Raw genomic sequence first — 17,221 nt, 5'->3', positions numbered from 1 at the left:
GGTTCTAGGCCCCCTCCTCTTCTCCTTGTACACTGCCCCTATTGGTCAAACAATCAGTAGATTTGGTTTCCAGTACCATCTCTATGCTGATGACACCCAATTATACGCTTCTTCTCCTGACATCACGCCAGCCTTTCTAGAAAACACCGGCGATTGTCTAAACGCTGTGTCTAATATCATGTCCTCACTATATCTGAAACTGAACCTGTCAAAGACTGAACTTCTGGTGTTTCCTCCCGCTACTAATGTACCTATACCCAACATTGCTATTTCTGTGTGTGGTTCCACTATTACTCCCCAGCAACATGCCCGCTGTCTTGGGGTCATACTTGATTCCGAGCTTTCCTTTGCCCCCCACTTTCGATCACTGGCTCGCTCTTGTCATCTGCACCTCAAAAACATTTCTAGAATTCGACCTTTTCTTACTTTTGACTCTGCAAAAACTCTTACTGTTTCTCTTATTCATTCTCGTCTTGACTATTGTAACTCTCTTCTAATCGGCCTCCCTCTTACCAAACTCTCCCCTCTCCAATCTGTCTTGAATGCTGCAGCCAGGATCATATTCCTCACCAATCGTTACACCGATGCCTCTACCTTGTGCCAGTCATTACACTGGCTACCCATCCACTCCAGAATTCAGTATAAACTTATTACCCTCACCCACAAAGCCCTCCATGGCTCAGCACCACCCTACATCTCCTCCCTTGTTTCAGTATACCACCCTACCCGCGCCCTCCGTTCTGCTGATGACCTGAGGTTAGTATCCTCAATAGTCAGAACCTCCCACTCCCGTCTCCAAGACTTTACACGTGCCGCGCCAATTCTTTGGAATGCACTTCCCAGGTCAATACGATTAGTCCCCAATCCCCACAATTTTAAGCGTGTCCTGAAAACGCATTTATTCAGACTGGCCTATCGCCTCAACACATTAACCTAATCTATCCCTGTGTGGCACAGCCAAAAGTTTTACCATAACCAGATTTCCCGCATCATGTTCCCACATGCTTTATGCATCCATTAGCCCTCTGTGTCTGTACTGTCAAACACTTAACATTATGGCTGGTCCTTACAATCAGGGCAACTGTTACCACCCACCTTTCGTGTCTACCTCTTTCCTCATAGATTGTAAGCTTGCGAGCAGGGCCCTCTTTCCTCTTGGTATTTGTTATAATCTACTGTATGTGATTATTGTTATGCTGTAATGTCTATTGTCTGTACAAATCCCCTCTGAAATGTAAAGTGCTGCGGAATATGTCGGCGCTATAAAAATAAAATTTATTATTATTATTATTATTACAGTCCCTTTTCATTCAGACACCGACGGATAGTACGGGTTGACACTGTTGTACCTTCGGGCTGCAGGGAAGCTTGAACTTGTTTGGATGTTAGTCGAGGTTCTTTATCCAACATCCGCACAATCTTGCGTTGAAATCTCTTGTTAATTTTTCTTTTCTGTCCACATCTAGGGAGGTTAGCCACAGTGCCATGGGCTTTAAACTTCTTGATGACACTGCGCATGGTAGACACAGGAACATTCAGGTCTTTGGAGATGGACTTGTAGCCTTGAGATTGCTCATGCTTCTTCACAATTTGGTTTCTCAAGTCCTCAGACAGTTCTTTGGTCTTCTTTCTTTTCTCCATGCTCAATGTGGTACACACAAGGACACAGGACAGAGGTTGAGTCAACTTTAATCCATGTCAACTGGCTGCAAGTGTGATTTAGTTATTGCCAACACCTGTTAGGTGCCACAGGTAAGTTACAGGTGCTGTTAATTACACAAATTAGAGAAGCATCACATGATTTTTCAAACAGTGCCAATACTTTTGTCCACCCTCTTTTTTATGTTTGGTGTGGAAGCTGCAAAACAATAAACACTGCACAAGCGCAGGATTTACGACCCCGGGAACATAATTAAAATTTCGTGGCTGGGGACAACCCTGATTGGATGCAATGAAGCACACCCATATGACTAAACAAGCAGCTAAGCTATAGCTAAATAAAGTGCTTTTTTATAAGGATTACAGCAGCGATTTTAATTTAAAAAAACAGGGCTCTGTAGGTTTGGATTTCTTCCTTCATTTAAAAATTGCATTTTGTGTTTACTTACAGTGGGTTCAGAAAGTATTCAAACCCCTTTACATTTTTCACTCTTTGTTTCATTGCAGCCAATAGGTAAATTCAAAAAAGTTCATTTTTCTCTCATTAATGTACACTCTGCACCCCATCTTAACTGAAAAAACCCCAGAAATGTAGAAATTTTTGCAAATTTATTAAAAATGAAAAACTGAAATATCACATGGTCATAAATATTCAGACCCTTTGCTCCTTCACTGGAGTCCAGCTGTGTTTAATTAAACTGATAGGACTTGATTTGTAAAGGCGTACACCTGTCTATATATGACCTCATAGCTCACAGTGCATGTCAGACCAAATGAGAATCATGAGGTCAAAGGAACTGGCCAAGGAGATCAGAGACAGAATTGTGGCAAGGCACAGATCTGGCCAAGGTTACAAAAGAATTTCTGCCGTACTCAAGGTTCCTAAGAGCACATTGGCCTCCATAATCCTTAAATGGTAGAAGTTTGGGACCACCAGAAGTGTTCCTAGACCTGGCCGTCCAGCCAAACTGAGCAGTCATGGGAGAAGAGCCTTGGTGAGAGAGATAAAGAAGAACTCCAAGATCACTCTGGCTGAGCTCCACAGATGCAGTAGGGAGATGGGAGAAAGTTCCACAAAGTCAACTATCACTGCAGCCCTCCACCAGTCAGGCCTTTATGGCAGAGTGGCCTGATGGAAGCCTCTCCTCAGTCCCAGACATATGAAAGCCTGCTTAGAGTTTGCTAATAAACACATGAAGGACTCCCAGACTATGAGAAATAAGATTCTCTGGTCTGATGAGACGAAGATAGAGCATTTTGGTGATAATTCTAAGCAATATGTGTGGAGAAAACCAGGCACTACTCATCACCTGCCCATTACAATCCCAACAGTGAAACATAGTGGTGGCTAGAGTTGAGCGAAACGGGTCGAAAAATTTCAAAAGTCCCCGACTTTTGGCAAAGTCGGGTTTCATGAAACGAAACCCGACCCTAGGATGAGGTCGGCCACGAGGTTGGTGACTTACGCGCCAAAGTCGCATTTCAAAAGTTTGTTTTGCGCTCTTTTTCAGCCAATCAGGATCCACGGACACTGTGGGCAACGTGATGACACAGACAGGGGTCACCACCATCTTTCAGAAGGGCATGCAAGTGATTGGCTTGCTTTGGTGGGCGTCACAGGGGTTATAAAAGGGCGTGCACGCCGACCGCCATCTTACTTCTGCCGATCTTAGCATAGGGAGAGGTTTCTGATTCTGTAGGGAGAGCGTTAGGCAGGGAAGAAGAAAAAAAAACTGCTTCTGCTGCTAGCGATTTTGCCTGTACAACACACCAGTCACTGTGTGTGCAGTGCAAGGGGAGGCTATATTGTGGTGGATCAGCAGTGTTGGTTGTTAGGCTGCCTTCTAAGGCTTCCTGACAGCTGCATTGCTGTTTACCCACTGCTCTGCAAACTGCTTTTTTAAAAGCAATCCCAATTTTTTTTTTTGTCCTGCTGAGGTACTGAGCGTGCATTTATTCACACCATACAGCATCAGTGGGCCTCACACAATCCAAAAGTGTCCAGTGTCCACTAGTGTCTGCAGAAATTCAAAATCTCCCTGATCCTGTAGTCACTTTTTTCACACCTGTGCCATCGAGCCTGTGACATAGCGCTCTGATATTCAGTGGGCCTCACACAATCCAAAAGTGTCCAGTGTCCACTAGTGTCTGCAGAAATTCAAAATCTCCCTTATCCTGTAGTCACTTTTTTCACACCTGTGCCATCGAGCCTGTGACATAGCGCTCTGATATTCAGTGGGCCTCACACAATCCAAAAGTGTCCAGTGTCCACTAGTGTCTGCAGAAATTCAAAATCTCCCTTATCCTGTGTGTCACTTTTTTCACACCTGTGGCATCGAACCTGTGACATAGCACTCTGATATTCAGTGGGCCTCACACAATCCAAAAGTGTCCAGGGTCCACTAGTGTGTGCAGAAATTCAAAATCTCCCCTGTCCTATAGACACCTTGTACCTTGTTTTACATTACTATATAGTTTGTTGGATTTTGTCTACATTTCTACAAAAAATGAGGAAGGCTGGTGGAAGAGGCCGTGGAATTGGGCGGGGGTTGGCAGCTGGTAATGATGGTGTTGGTGGTGGATCTGATGGTAGTGGCAAAAGCAAAATAGGACCGAATGCAGGAGGTGTTGAGCCTGCGTCATCGTCTGGCTCCACAAGGCCTCGAAGGCTTAGTTTTCTAGGAGTTGGCAAACCGCTTTTAAAGCCAGAGCTTCAGGAAAAAGTTTTGTCTTACATTGTTGACTCAGCCTCCAGCTCTATCGCCTCCTCTTCTGAAGTTGTAAAAAGTAAAAGCACTGAGTCGTCATTGGAGGCTCATGTTCATGAACCACACCTTTCCTTGTGTCCTTCACCCCAACCAAGATTGAAGGATGATGCAGGCCATACTACTGATTACTCCATGGAGCTGTTTTCACATACCATGCCTGGATTATCAAGTGAAATGGTGAATTACCCAGGCCAAGATGAATCTGACATGGAGTGCACTGATGCACAGCCACTGATGGATGATTCTGCTGGTACATTCACTCAGAGCACTACATTGTCCTCGCAGTGTACAGAGCCAGATTCTGACCCTGATGAGACTCAGGTGCCCCTTCCCGCACACTATACCACCATACACGGTGACACAGAGGATGGTGCACATGACATTGAAGAGGAGGTGATGGATGACCCAGTTGTTGACCCAGATTGGCATCCATTGGGGGAAGAGGGTGCTGCTTCCAATAGCTCAGATGAGGAGCATCCACAGCAGACATCGACATCGCAACAGCTGTTATCTGGCAGGCCCGGAGCACTCCAAAAACAGGTTCCAAAAATCAAAAGAGTTGCTGGACAGCTTGTCCAGAGGGTCAAAATATCACAGCGTGCTAGGCCGCAAAATGTCTGCCAAAGTAGGAAGAGTGCAGTGTGGCACTTTTTTGAACAAAATCCTCATGATCAGGCCAAGGTTATCTGTAAGAAGTGCGCAAAGACCTTTAGCCGAGGGAAAAATCTGAAAAATTTGAATACCAGTTGCATGCTTAGACATTTAACCAGCATGCACTTGCAAGCGTGGACACAACACCAAACCTCAAGTGCCACATGTGCAACTGATCACAAAGAAGGTAGTCAGCAACGCTACATTGTTTCCCCCACTGTAAGCCCACCGGTTAGCACAGCAGCAAATGTTGAGGTGTCGTTGCAAGGCCACAGCAGTCAGGGAATCACACTGTTATATCAACGAAATACTGAATCTAGGCCATCAGAAAGAACACCAACTCCATCACCATCATCAACCCTCTCTCAGTCCGCCCTGTCCACCGCTACTTCCACCATATGCAGCTCTCAAGTCCAGCTCACCCTCCCAGACACTATGAGTAGGTCAAGAAAGTACTCAGTCTCTCATCCGCGTACACTGGGTTTGAACGCCCACATTGCCAAACTAATCTCGTTTGAGATGATGCCCTATCGGTTGGTGGAAAGCGCAGCTTTCCGTGAACTCATGGCCTATGCAGTACCACGCTATGACCTACCCAGTCGCCACTTCTTCTCTCGCAAAGCCATCCCAGCCCTCCACCATCATGTAAAAGACGGCATTGTCCATGCACTCAAGCAGTCAGTGAGTGGAAAGGTGCACCTCACAACTGATGCATGGTCCAGTCGGCATGGCCAGGGCCGTTACGTGTCCATCACTGCGCACTGGGTTAATGTGGTGGATGCAGGGTCCACAGGGGACAGCGGTGGTGGGACAGTGCTGCCTAGCCCACGGTATAGGAAACAGTTGGCTGTAGGCGTTCGACCCTCCTCCTCCTCCTCCAGAAGCGAAAGCTCGTCCACAGAGCGCAGTCGTACGAGCACTCCATCTGCAGCTGCCACTGTTGCACACGAGGTGTCCCCCTATCGAGCAGCTAGTGGAAAGCGTCAGCAGGCTGTGTTGCAGATGATGTGTTTGGGCGACAGACACACCGCCGAGGTGCTGGCCGAGTACTTGAAGCGACAAACTGAGTCATGGCTGGGCAGTGTACATCTTGAGGCAGGCAAGGTAGTTAGTGATAACGGCCGTAATTTTGTGGCAGCCATAGCCCTTTCAAAACTCAGCCACATACCTTGCTTGGCTCACACCTTGAACCTGGTGGTGCAGTGCTTCCTCAAAAATTATCTGGAGTTAACAGCCCTGCTCCAGAAGGTGCGAAGACTGTGCGCGCACATCCGCCGGTCGCCTGTACACTCCGTTCGTATGCAGAAGCTGCAGCGATTGCTCCACCTTCCCAACCACCGCCTCATTATCGACATTGCAACAAGGTGGAACTCCACCCTGCACATGGTGGAGCGGCTGTGCGAGCAGAGGCAGGCCATAATGCATTTGTGGGAGGATACATGGCCAGGCACTTTGAGAGCAGACATGGAGTTGACAGGTGTGCAGTGGTCGAAGCTGAAAGACCTCTGTAAAGTCCTTCAGTGTTTTGAGGAATGCACACGGCTCGTAAGCGCCGACGACGCCATCCTAAGCATGAGCATCCCACTTATGCTTCTGCTCATGCAAACTTTGACGCACCTTAAGGAGCAGGCGTCTGCAGCCAATGTTGATGAGGAGGAAGAGGAGGAGGGAATCCTTGATGACATTCAGCCATTGTCTGCTCAGGGACCTCTCCTGGACGAGGTGGAGGAAGAAGAGGAGGAGGAGGATGATGATGGGGATGATTACTTAGGGGAGGAGGATGCATCTCGTGGGGCAAGTGAAAATGTTGGCGTGACAAGGTCTGGTACAGGGTTTGTGCGTGACTGGAGGGATGTGGATTTGCCAGAAAGTGCTCCTCCAACCAGCACTCGCAGTGCATCATTGACACCGGGAACATTGGCCCACATGTCAGATTATGCCTTGCAGATCCTAAAAAGGGACCCCCGCATTGCCAAAATGATGAACGATGACGACTACTGGTTGGCCAGCATCCTGGATCCACGCTATAAAGGCAAATTACAAAACATCATGCCACAGGAGAACCTTGACCTAATAATGGCTAATAAACAAGCAACTCTGGTAAATCGGTTGCTTGAGGCATTCCCAGCACACAGCAGCGGTGATGGTTCTCACACGAGCCGTACGGGCCGGGGGCAGCTTGGCAGAGGTGTTCATGGTGCACACAGCAGAAGTGGCGTTGGAGACAGGGGTTTCATGACAATGTTGTGGACTGATTTTTCACGGACCGCTCACACAACTGGTAATACTGCATCGTTGTCAACTATGGTTACAAACTACTTTTCCTCCCATATCGATGTTCTCCCACACAGGTCATTCCCCTTTGACTATTGGGCCGCTAAACTGGACACCTGGCCTGAATTGGCACAATATGCCTTACAGGACCTCGCTTGCCCAGCTGCAAGTGTGCTATCGGAAAGAGTCTTCAGTGCAGCTGGATCAATCCTGACAGAAAAAAGGACCCGTCTGTCAACCCAAAATGTGGATGATCTAACCTTCATTAAAATGAACCATGCATGGGTTTCCAAGGATTTTGTCCCACCTTCCCCTGATGACACAGGGTGACAGAAAAATGGCTTGCTTTGGTCCACCTTTTCCTGGGACTTGACCTATTTCGCCTTTTGCATCAGCTGAATGTCCAACATCAACATATGCCACTTTCTAAAACTCCCTAACTGTGCTGCCCCCCCCCATGGCCTGGGTCACCACCTAGCGCACGACACCGTGCGAATGCCGTTGCCCTGGACAGGTGGGTAGGCCGACTCTTGGGCGCAGGCACTGGCACAGGGTCCCTCATAGTGCAATCAAGTGTCTCTGACGGTGGTGGTGCACACCCGCCGTCAGACACACCGCCGTACTATGAGGGGCCCAGTGCCAGTACCGACGCCCACGAGTGGGCCCCCCTTGCTTGGGCAGGGCCCCAGCATTTGCAATCTTTACCTCTCCCTGCTCCTCCGCTGTGTAGTCTGGGCCGTCAAATCCATACTGTGCCTGACACCGTCTGAGCCTGCCTCCTGATGTATAGACATATATTTTGAATGTGTACGCTATCCATACATGTTATCCGGGGATACGGTACCCTTTCTCACCTTTGTGCAATCACGTGCAAGCCATACTGGGCCTAACACCGTCTGAGCCTGCCTCCTGATGTATAGACATATATTTTGAATGTGTACGCTATCCATACATGTTATCCGGGGGTACGGTACCCTTTCTCACCTTTGTGCAATCACGTGCAAGCCATACTGGGCCTAACACCGTCTGAGCCTGCCTCCTGATGTATAGACATATATTTTGAATGTGTACGCTATCCATACATGTTATCCTGGGATACGGTACCCTTTCTCACCTTTGTGCATTCACGTGCAAGCCATACTGGGCCTAACACCGTCTGAGCCTGCCTCCTGATGTATAGACATATATTTTGAATGTGTACGCTATCCATACATGTTATCCTGGGATACGGTACCCTTTCTCACCTTTGTGCAATCACGTGTAATCCATACTGGGCGTGAGAACGGCTGGCGAGCTGTTAAGCAAGCTACAGCACCTGTGGTTTGCACACGTAAGTTTTTCATTTTTTCAGGAATGACGGTTAGGCCTAATTCCGGAACTGCGGTTGACCTGCACTAATGGGAAATCCTTCGTTCGCAGGTAATAATTGTAATCAGTGATCCCCATCACTAACGTTGTTCAGCGGGTTATCTGCACCTGTAAGCGACAAACGCTGGCCTTTTCAGTGTAGCGCACATGCAGCCACGGACATGTAAGGGCATGACACACCAGTTATTGGCCAATCTCATGTGCCAGAGCCTCACGTGTCCCTCTAGTAAGCCGGACTCGGACCGCGGGGCATGACGGAGTCTCGTTCGTTAACGGAATTAAGCTTGCAATGTGTGCATCTGTTCTGTAGCTGGCATGGTTGAGGTTTCCCAGGTGGAGTCGAATTTAACCGTAGGCTCCACTCCTGGTGGTGCCCTTCTGGACATTCCTTTAAGGTTCAGCTTTGCAACCATACTGCCCACGTAAAACAAACACTTTGCCTTCATGAACGCTGTTTGGAGGGTCATGACTCGTGGGAATAACGCCGCCCAATCAGTTAACCTGCTAGAGAGATCCTTCGTTGCTCCCAAGCATGACATCACACTCCCTAGGAGGAAGGTAATGCCACTGTGGCGACCGTACTCCTGGGGGCGACACAAGTGCACTGATGCCCAGCCACTGCTCGATGAATCTGCTGGTACATTGACCCAGACCACTACATTCCCCTCGCACGCTACACGGCCTGAATCTGACCCTGATGAAACTCAGGTTACCCTTCCCATATACAGTTCCATCTTACACGGTGACAAAGAGGAAGCTGCAGATGAAAGTGCAGGTTCGGCCACCCGCCATCAGACACACCACCGTACTATCAGGGGCCCTGTGCCAGTGCCATCGCCAACGAGTGGGCCCCCCCTGCTTGCTCAGGATCACAGCACTTGCAAGGTTGAAATACTGTGCAGTGAGATGGAAGATGGGGACGACGAGGAGTCCAGACTAGTACAGGGATTCCCTAGCGAGGAGACTTATTTGATTGTTTTCAATGTTGGGACAGCAATTTTTGGGGAGCACTATACTCTGGAGAATGATAGATGGGGCCCACCATACACTGGAACATTCCAAAGGTGGACATCAGACACTGGAGCAGCATTTACAGGGCCCATTATACACTAGAGCATTAGAAATGGGGCCCATTATGTTTGGAGCATTATTTGGGCCCATAAGACAGTGGAGCTTCATCCATGGGGACCAACATATACTGTAGCATTATGTGGAGCTCATCATATACTGTTTCAAACATTATATGGGACCAATGATTCTGTATGGAGAAATAGATGGGCCTCGTCATGAGATGTAAAAAGTGAAGTATTTTTCATTGTACTATACCGCTATTTCTCTGCCGTATCGGCGCATGATGAGTTGTGGTATGTGTTAAAGGGGCGCTCTTTCGCCCAGGGCACATGAAAACGTAGAGCCAGCCCTACCCCCTCACAACTTTAGCCAAATAACCCCCATTTTTCAGTGCGTAACTTGTATTATGAAGTTAATTAAGGTTGACAAGCTTAAGTAAGAAGAATTGATGCTTTTGGCATTCAAATGGGCACTGTAGGTGTGTTTCCTGTCCTCCTCTCACTGCCGACTTTTATTCCCCATTGACTTACATTGGGTTTCGTGTTTCGGGACGACCCCGACTTTTCCCTATAATCGGCCGATCTTGCTCGACCCGACTTTTGGAAAAGTCGGGTTTCACGAAACGAAACTCGACCCTAAAAAACCAAAAGTCGCTCAACTCTAGTGGTGGCAGCATCATGCTATGGGGGTGTTTTCCAACTGCAGGGACAGGACAACTGGTTGCAATTGAAGGCAACATGAATGCGGCCAAGTACAGAGATATCCTGGATGGAAACCTCTTCCAGAGTGCTCTGGACCTCTGATTTTTCCGAAGGTTCACCCACCTTCCAACTAGACAATGACCCTAAGCACACAGCTAAAATAACAAAGGAGTGGCTTCAGAATGACCTAAACCCAACTGAGCATCTCTGGAGAGACCTGAACATGGCTGTCCTCCAACGTTCACCATCCAACCTGACAGAACTGGAGAGGATCTACAAAGAAGAAACATTTTTGTCTAATGTTTACATTTGTTTGCTGATCTGAAACATTTAAGTGTGACAAACATGCAAAAGAATAGGAAATGAGGAAGGGGGCAAACACTTTTCCCAACAACTGTATATATACTGTATATACACTCACTGGCCACTTTATTAGGTACACCTGTCCAACTGTGTGTTAAGACTTAATTTCTAATCAGCCAATCACATGGCGGCAACTCAGTGCATTTAGGCATGTAGACATGGTCAAGACAATCTCCTGCAGTTCAAACCGAGCATCAGTATGGGGAAGAAAGGTGATTTGAGTGCCTTTGAACGTGGCATGATTGTTGGTGCCAGAAGGGCTGGTCTGAGTATTTCAGAAACTGCTGATCTACTGGGATTTTCACGCACAACCATCTCTAGGGTTTACAGAGAATGGTCCGAAAAAGAAAAAAAATCCAGTGAGCGGCAGTTCTGTGGCCGGAAATGCCTTGTTGATGCCAGAGGTCAGAGGAGAATGGGCATACTGGTTCGAGCTGATAGAAAGGCAACAGTGACTCAAATTGCCACCCGTTACAACCAAGGTAGGCAGAAGAGCATCTCTGAACGCACAGTGCGTCGAACTTTGAGGCAGATGGGCTACAGCAGCAGAAGACCACACTGGGTACCACTCCTCTCAGCTAAGAACAGGCATCTGATGGCTACTTTCAGCAGGATAATGCGCCATGTCATAAAGCTCGAATCATCTCAGATTGGTTTCTTGAACATGACAATGAGTTCACTGTACTCAAATGGCCTCCTCAGTCACCAGATCTCAATCCAATAGAGCATCTTTGGGATGTGGTGGAACGGGAGATTCGCATCAGGGATGTGCAGCCGACAAATCTGCGCCAACTGTGTGATGCCATCATGTCAATATGGTCCAAAATCTCTGAGGAATGCTTCCAGCACCTTGTTGAATCTCTGCCACGAAGAATTGAGGCAGTTCTGAAGGCAAAAGGGGGTCCAACCCGTTACTAGCATGGTGTACCTAATAAAGTGGCCAGTGAGTGTATGTTCCCCTTTAACTTTTGTGCAGATTACATGTGGTTTTCATGATAAAACGAAACAAGGAACATTGGTTAATTGATACCAGTGTATCTGAAAGAGGAAATGAAGGCTGGTTTCTAAAAGTCTGTGCTGGGATTGGAATATATGATGTCGACTGCAGGGTGTCCTGACCGGGACTAACTGTCTAATATAAGCTCATGAGACAGCTCAGGTCAGGAGACACAGCACAGACTATGTGAAACCAGCCTAAGGCCTCATTCACACATCAGTTATTTTTCTTGTACGCAAAAATCCAGTCTGAGTATTATCAGTGTTTTTAGTGTTATCAGAGTTTGGTCAGCTTTTACTGTCGGTTTCATCACTTTTTCTCAGATGATAAAAAAATTAATGAAGGCTCTCACTTCTGCCAGCTTCATTCAAAGGAAATGAGAGTGAAGTGGCCGATGATTGGCTAGAGGGTTCAAGTTACTGTTACATAACGTCACGTAAGCCCTGGCACCAATGTCACCAGCATTGGAGGTGAGTATAAGTGATTTTTATTTTATACTGGGGAATACAGCAATTAAGAAGGAGTTGTCTGAGTAGTGGACAACCGCATCTAAGAAGAGAGTGCAGGAGTAGACAACTCTTTTAAAACTTATGTTGGCCGTCCAGTCTAATCAGCGCTTTCCGTATGAGGTTGCTGTCTACCGAGTGTTAGGAACAGCGGAACGCACTAAATAAATAACTAATAAAGTGCGTTCGCCGCCCGGGGTCCACTGTGCAGTAGGTGTTAAAACCGCTGCTAATTAATGGCAGATGCGCTATATGGCGGTATAATGCGCACGGGTTCAACGTCACCTGATGTGCGCAGAGCGGGCTCTGTTAACTCACAGAGGCGCTGTAACATAAACATAAACACCGAGCCTGTTAGACTCACAGGTCTCGGCGAAATTGCACGCACCGTGCGTGCAGTGTCGCTACTGTGGACGCCGGTAAGTGCTGCTGAGTGCAGCGCGGTGGCAGACACAGCCGCTATGCGATAGTGCCATGAGAGACGTGACACCACCGGACGCTAGTGGCTTGCCACTGACTGGCGCTGACTCTTTCTATAGTTCCCTATCCACATGCATAATATCAGAGGGAGGGGAATCTTAATAAGTCAGTCAGCAGAATCATACATCCATCACCATTCACACATCTAGCAAGAAGAGTCTATACTAGCGCATGGCCGAGAGGCCATGCGGGCCTTTTATAGTTGTGCGCTGCCGGGACCTTCCAGATCTCTGAGATGGACCAATCAGATCTGGAGAAGGACCTGAGCACGTGACTCCTGACCTCCAATGGGAGATTGTCTCGTGAGCATGCTCAGTGGGGTGGCAGAGGGACTTCGCCTCAGGAATGGCTTGCTGCAGAGCAGCATGTGAGGCTCTGGATTCCTGTTGTGTCACTGCAGGAATCCGACGCCTAAGGCCTCTTTCACGAGAGAGAGAGAGAGAGAGAGAGAGAGAGAGAGAGAGAGAATTTTTTTTGTTCGGCACCCAGACAGATTTTGGGGTTAATTCAGTGTTTGGAGGATCCGCCGGGCAAAAGAACGTTGCAAGCTCCGTTTGGAAATCTTTGAGGATGTTGACGGACACTAACATTGTGGCGGATCCTCAAAAAAACGGATGCAATGGACGGCAATCAGTCAGGATCCGCCGATAATGAAAGACAATGGGGAAAAAAACGGATCCGCAAAGAAAAATGGCGGATCCGTTTTTTTTTTCAAAATTGGCGGATCGTGACTGATTGTCAAAAATGGAAGTGTGAAAGAGGCCTAACACCGAGTGCAGGTATGAACATGTCAAATTAATTAATTTGTCATTGTGGTGCAAGAAACAATGGCTGCTCCAATTGTGACTTGCATGAAAGAAGAGCAGAATCCAGCGATTCGGCTTTTTTTTTTGTGATGGTCTCTCTGGGGCTGATATTTATCAAAGCTGTTGAGCAAAAATATTGAGAAAGTGTATTGTTGCGAAGTATTGTATATGAAAGGATAGAAAAGTTCAAGGAAGGTCGCACAAGTGTCAGCCATAAAGAGTCAGACGATGATGACATGTGAACCGATTCTGTTGGCTAAATGAGCGCCAGTGGATTATTTGGAATCTCCAGCCCTACGAGAATGAAGATTCACATCTGAGGAAAAGGTAAAGACAGTGGTGCTTTCACGGCTTGCAGCTCAGCCTAAAAAATGTTGTCCACTAACTTAACTAAAGTTATTGGTTTTGCCATAAATGCTTAAACGGGACAAGGCAACTGTTAGGTGGATTCATAACTGGCTTAGTGATCGGACCCAAAAAGTGGTCGTAAATGGCTGCACATCCAGTTGGAAGAATGTCTCAAGTGGGGTACCACAGGGCTCTGTCCTGGGCCCTGTATTGTTCAACATCTTTATCAATGATTTAGATGAAGGAATTGAGGGTAAACTGATTAAATTTGCTGATGACACAAAGCTAGGAGGGATAGCTAATACTAGAGAAGAGAGAGAGAGGATTCAAAAAGATATAAATAAACTGGAGAAGTGGGCAGCAACTAACAGAATGGTTTTTAACAAGGAGAAATGCAAAGTACAACATCTGGGCAATAAAAATGAAAAAAGCATATACAGAATGGGAGGAATAGGGCTAAGTGACAGCACATGTGAAAAAGACTTGGGTATACTAATAGATCACAGACTGAATATGAGTCAACAGTGTGATGCAGCAGCAAAAAAGGCAAATGCAATTCTAGGATGTATTAACAGAAGCATACAGTCTAGATCACGTGAAGTCATTATTTCCCCCTACTCCTCTTTGGTCGGACCTCATCTGGAATATTGTGTCCAGTTTTGGGAACCACATTTTAAAAAAAACATCAACAAACTGGAGCAAGTTCAGAAAAGAGCGACCAGAATGGTGACCGGTCTGCAAACCCTGTCTTATGAGGAAAGGTTGCAGGATTTGGGAATGTTTAGTTTGCAAAAGAGAAGACTGAGAGGAGACTTAATAGCTGTCTACAAATATCTAAAGGGCTGTCACATTGTACAAGGATCAACTTTATTCTCATTTGCACAAGGAAAGACTAGAAGCAATGGGATGAAACTGAATGGGAGGACACACAGATTAGATATTAGAAAAAACTTTTTGACAGTTAGAGTGATCAATGAGTGGAACAGGCTGCCACGAGAAGTGGTGAGTTCTCCTTCAATGGAAGTCTACAAACAGAGGCTGGACAGACATCTGACTGGGATGATTTAGCGAATCCTGCTTTGAGCAGGGGGTTGGACCAGATGGCCCAGGAGGTCCCTTCCTACTCTACGATTCTATGATTCCACTACTAGGACAGGACATTGGCGATGCAGTTTTTGCGAAAAAAGTGTCTTTTAGTGTGTGATAGCAGTCAAATCCAAAAAAGATTTAAATCTAGTAAAGAAGAATAAAGAATAAAGTCATCTAATCACTTATACTGCACCACAAACTGTGTAAAAAAATGAATAAAAACAATTCTTCACCTGCTGTTTATTTGTTCATTCTACCTCCCAAAGATCCCTTCCGAGCTCTACCATGCACCCAAACAGTGGTTTACCCCCACATATGGGGTATCAACATACTCAGGAAAAAGTGCACAACTTTTGGGGTCCAATTTCTCCTGTTACCCTTGGGAAAATAAAAAAAATTGGGGGCAAAAAGACCATTTTTGTGAAAAAAATAAGATATTTTTTCAGCTCTACATTATAAACTTCTGTGAAGGACTTGGAAGTTCAAAGTGCTCAACACACATCTAGATAAGTTCCTTAGGGGGTCTACTTTCCAAAATACAAAAAGAAACAGCAAAACGGCACTAAGCAGGGTCTACTCACTGGTGGAGATATAGATATCTGAATTCCGGACGTCTGGGTGATTTTCAAACTGGTTGCTCTGGTGCTTGCATGAAACCACACGTAGTATCAAAACAAAAATCCAGAAAGAGAAAAAATGCAGCACTCTTCAACTCCGTTAAGAAACCAAAGTCCTTTATTGGATCAGTTGGACAAGGTTAACATAGATCTAGGTACGTGAACAAAATGCAGAGAAAGAACAAGACTACAGCTGTTTCGCGTTATACACGCTTCAACAGGTCCAGATGGACCTAGCCCTATGTTAACCTTGTCCAACTGATCCAATAAAGGACTTTGTTTTTTTTTTAACGGAGTTGAAGAGTGCTGCATTTTTTCTCTTTCTGGATTTTTGTTTTGATACTACTTTCCAAAATGGTGTCACTTGTGGGTGGGTTTCCACCGTTTAGGCACATCAGGGGCTCTCCAAACGTGACATGGCGTCTGATATCAATTCCAGCCAATTTTGCATTGAAAAGTCAAACGGTGCTCCTTTTCTTCCGAGCTCTGCCATGCACCCAAACAATGGTTTACCTGCATATATGGGGTATCAGCGTACTCAGGACAAATTGTACAATTTTGTGGGTCCAATTTATCCTGTTACCCTTGGTAAAATAAAACAAATGGGATCTGAAGTAAATTTTTTGTGAAAAAAAAGTTAAATGTTCATTTTTTTTAACCATTCCAAAAATTCCTGTGAAGCACCTGAAGGGTTAATAAACTTCTTGAATGTGGTTTTGATCACCTTGATGGGTGCAGTTTTTAGAATGGTGTCATTTTGGGTATTTTCTATCATGTAGATCCCTCAAAGTGACTTCAAATGTTATGTGGTCCCTAAAAAAAAATGGTTTTGTATATTTTGTTGTAAAATTGAGAAATCGCTGGTCAACTTTTAAACCTTACAACTTCCTAACAAAAAAAAAAAATTTGGTTCTAAAATTATGCTGATGTAAAGTAGACATGTGGGAAATGTTATTTATTAACTATTTTGTGTGATACGACTCTCTGATTTAAGGGCATAAAAATTAAAAGTTGGAAAATTGCAAAATGTTCAAAATTTTCACCAAATTTCCGTTTTTGTTTTTTTTTAAAAAATAAACGTAAGTTGTATCGAAGAAATTTTACTGCTACCATAAAGTCATGAGAAAACAGTCTCAGAGGGATCTGTTGAAGCGTTCCAGAGTTATTATCTCATAAAGGGACAGTGGTCAGAATTGTAAAAATTGGCCAGTTCAGAAAGGTGAAAACAGGCTGGGTTACGAAGGGGTTAATGTGATCCCAAATATTATGTAAAATGTTCCCAACAAAAGTTTCAACTTAATTCACAAAAAAAGCAAGTCCCCACTCAGATCCATCATGTATCAATGGAAATATAGGGGGCTTCCATGTTACTGGTTGTACAAAGGCTCTGGAAAAGCAAAATGGCTCCTTGGCCCTGAAAAGAAATTCAGCAAATTCTGCTCTCTCAAATCCAAATGCCCCCTTCCCTTCTGAGCCCCAGTGTGCCTAAATCACATTTAACATCCACATGTTTGGCCTTTCTG

The sequence above is a fragment of the Dendrobates tinctorius genome, unplaced genomic scaffold, assembly GCF_039654945.1.
Source record: "Dendrobates tinctorius isolate UK_male_01 unplaced genomic scaffold, ASM3965494v1 ptg000147l, whole genome shotgun sequence".
In the NCBI taxonomy this organism is placed as follows: Eukaryota; Metazoa; Chordata; class Amphibia; order Anura; family Dendrobatidae; genus Dendrobates; species Dendrobates tinctorius.
Note: the sequence above shows the minus strand (reverse complement) of the source record.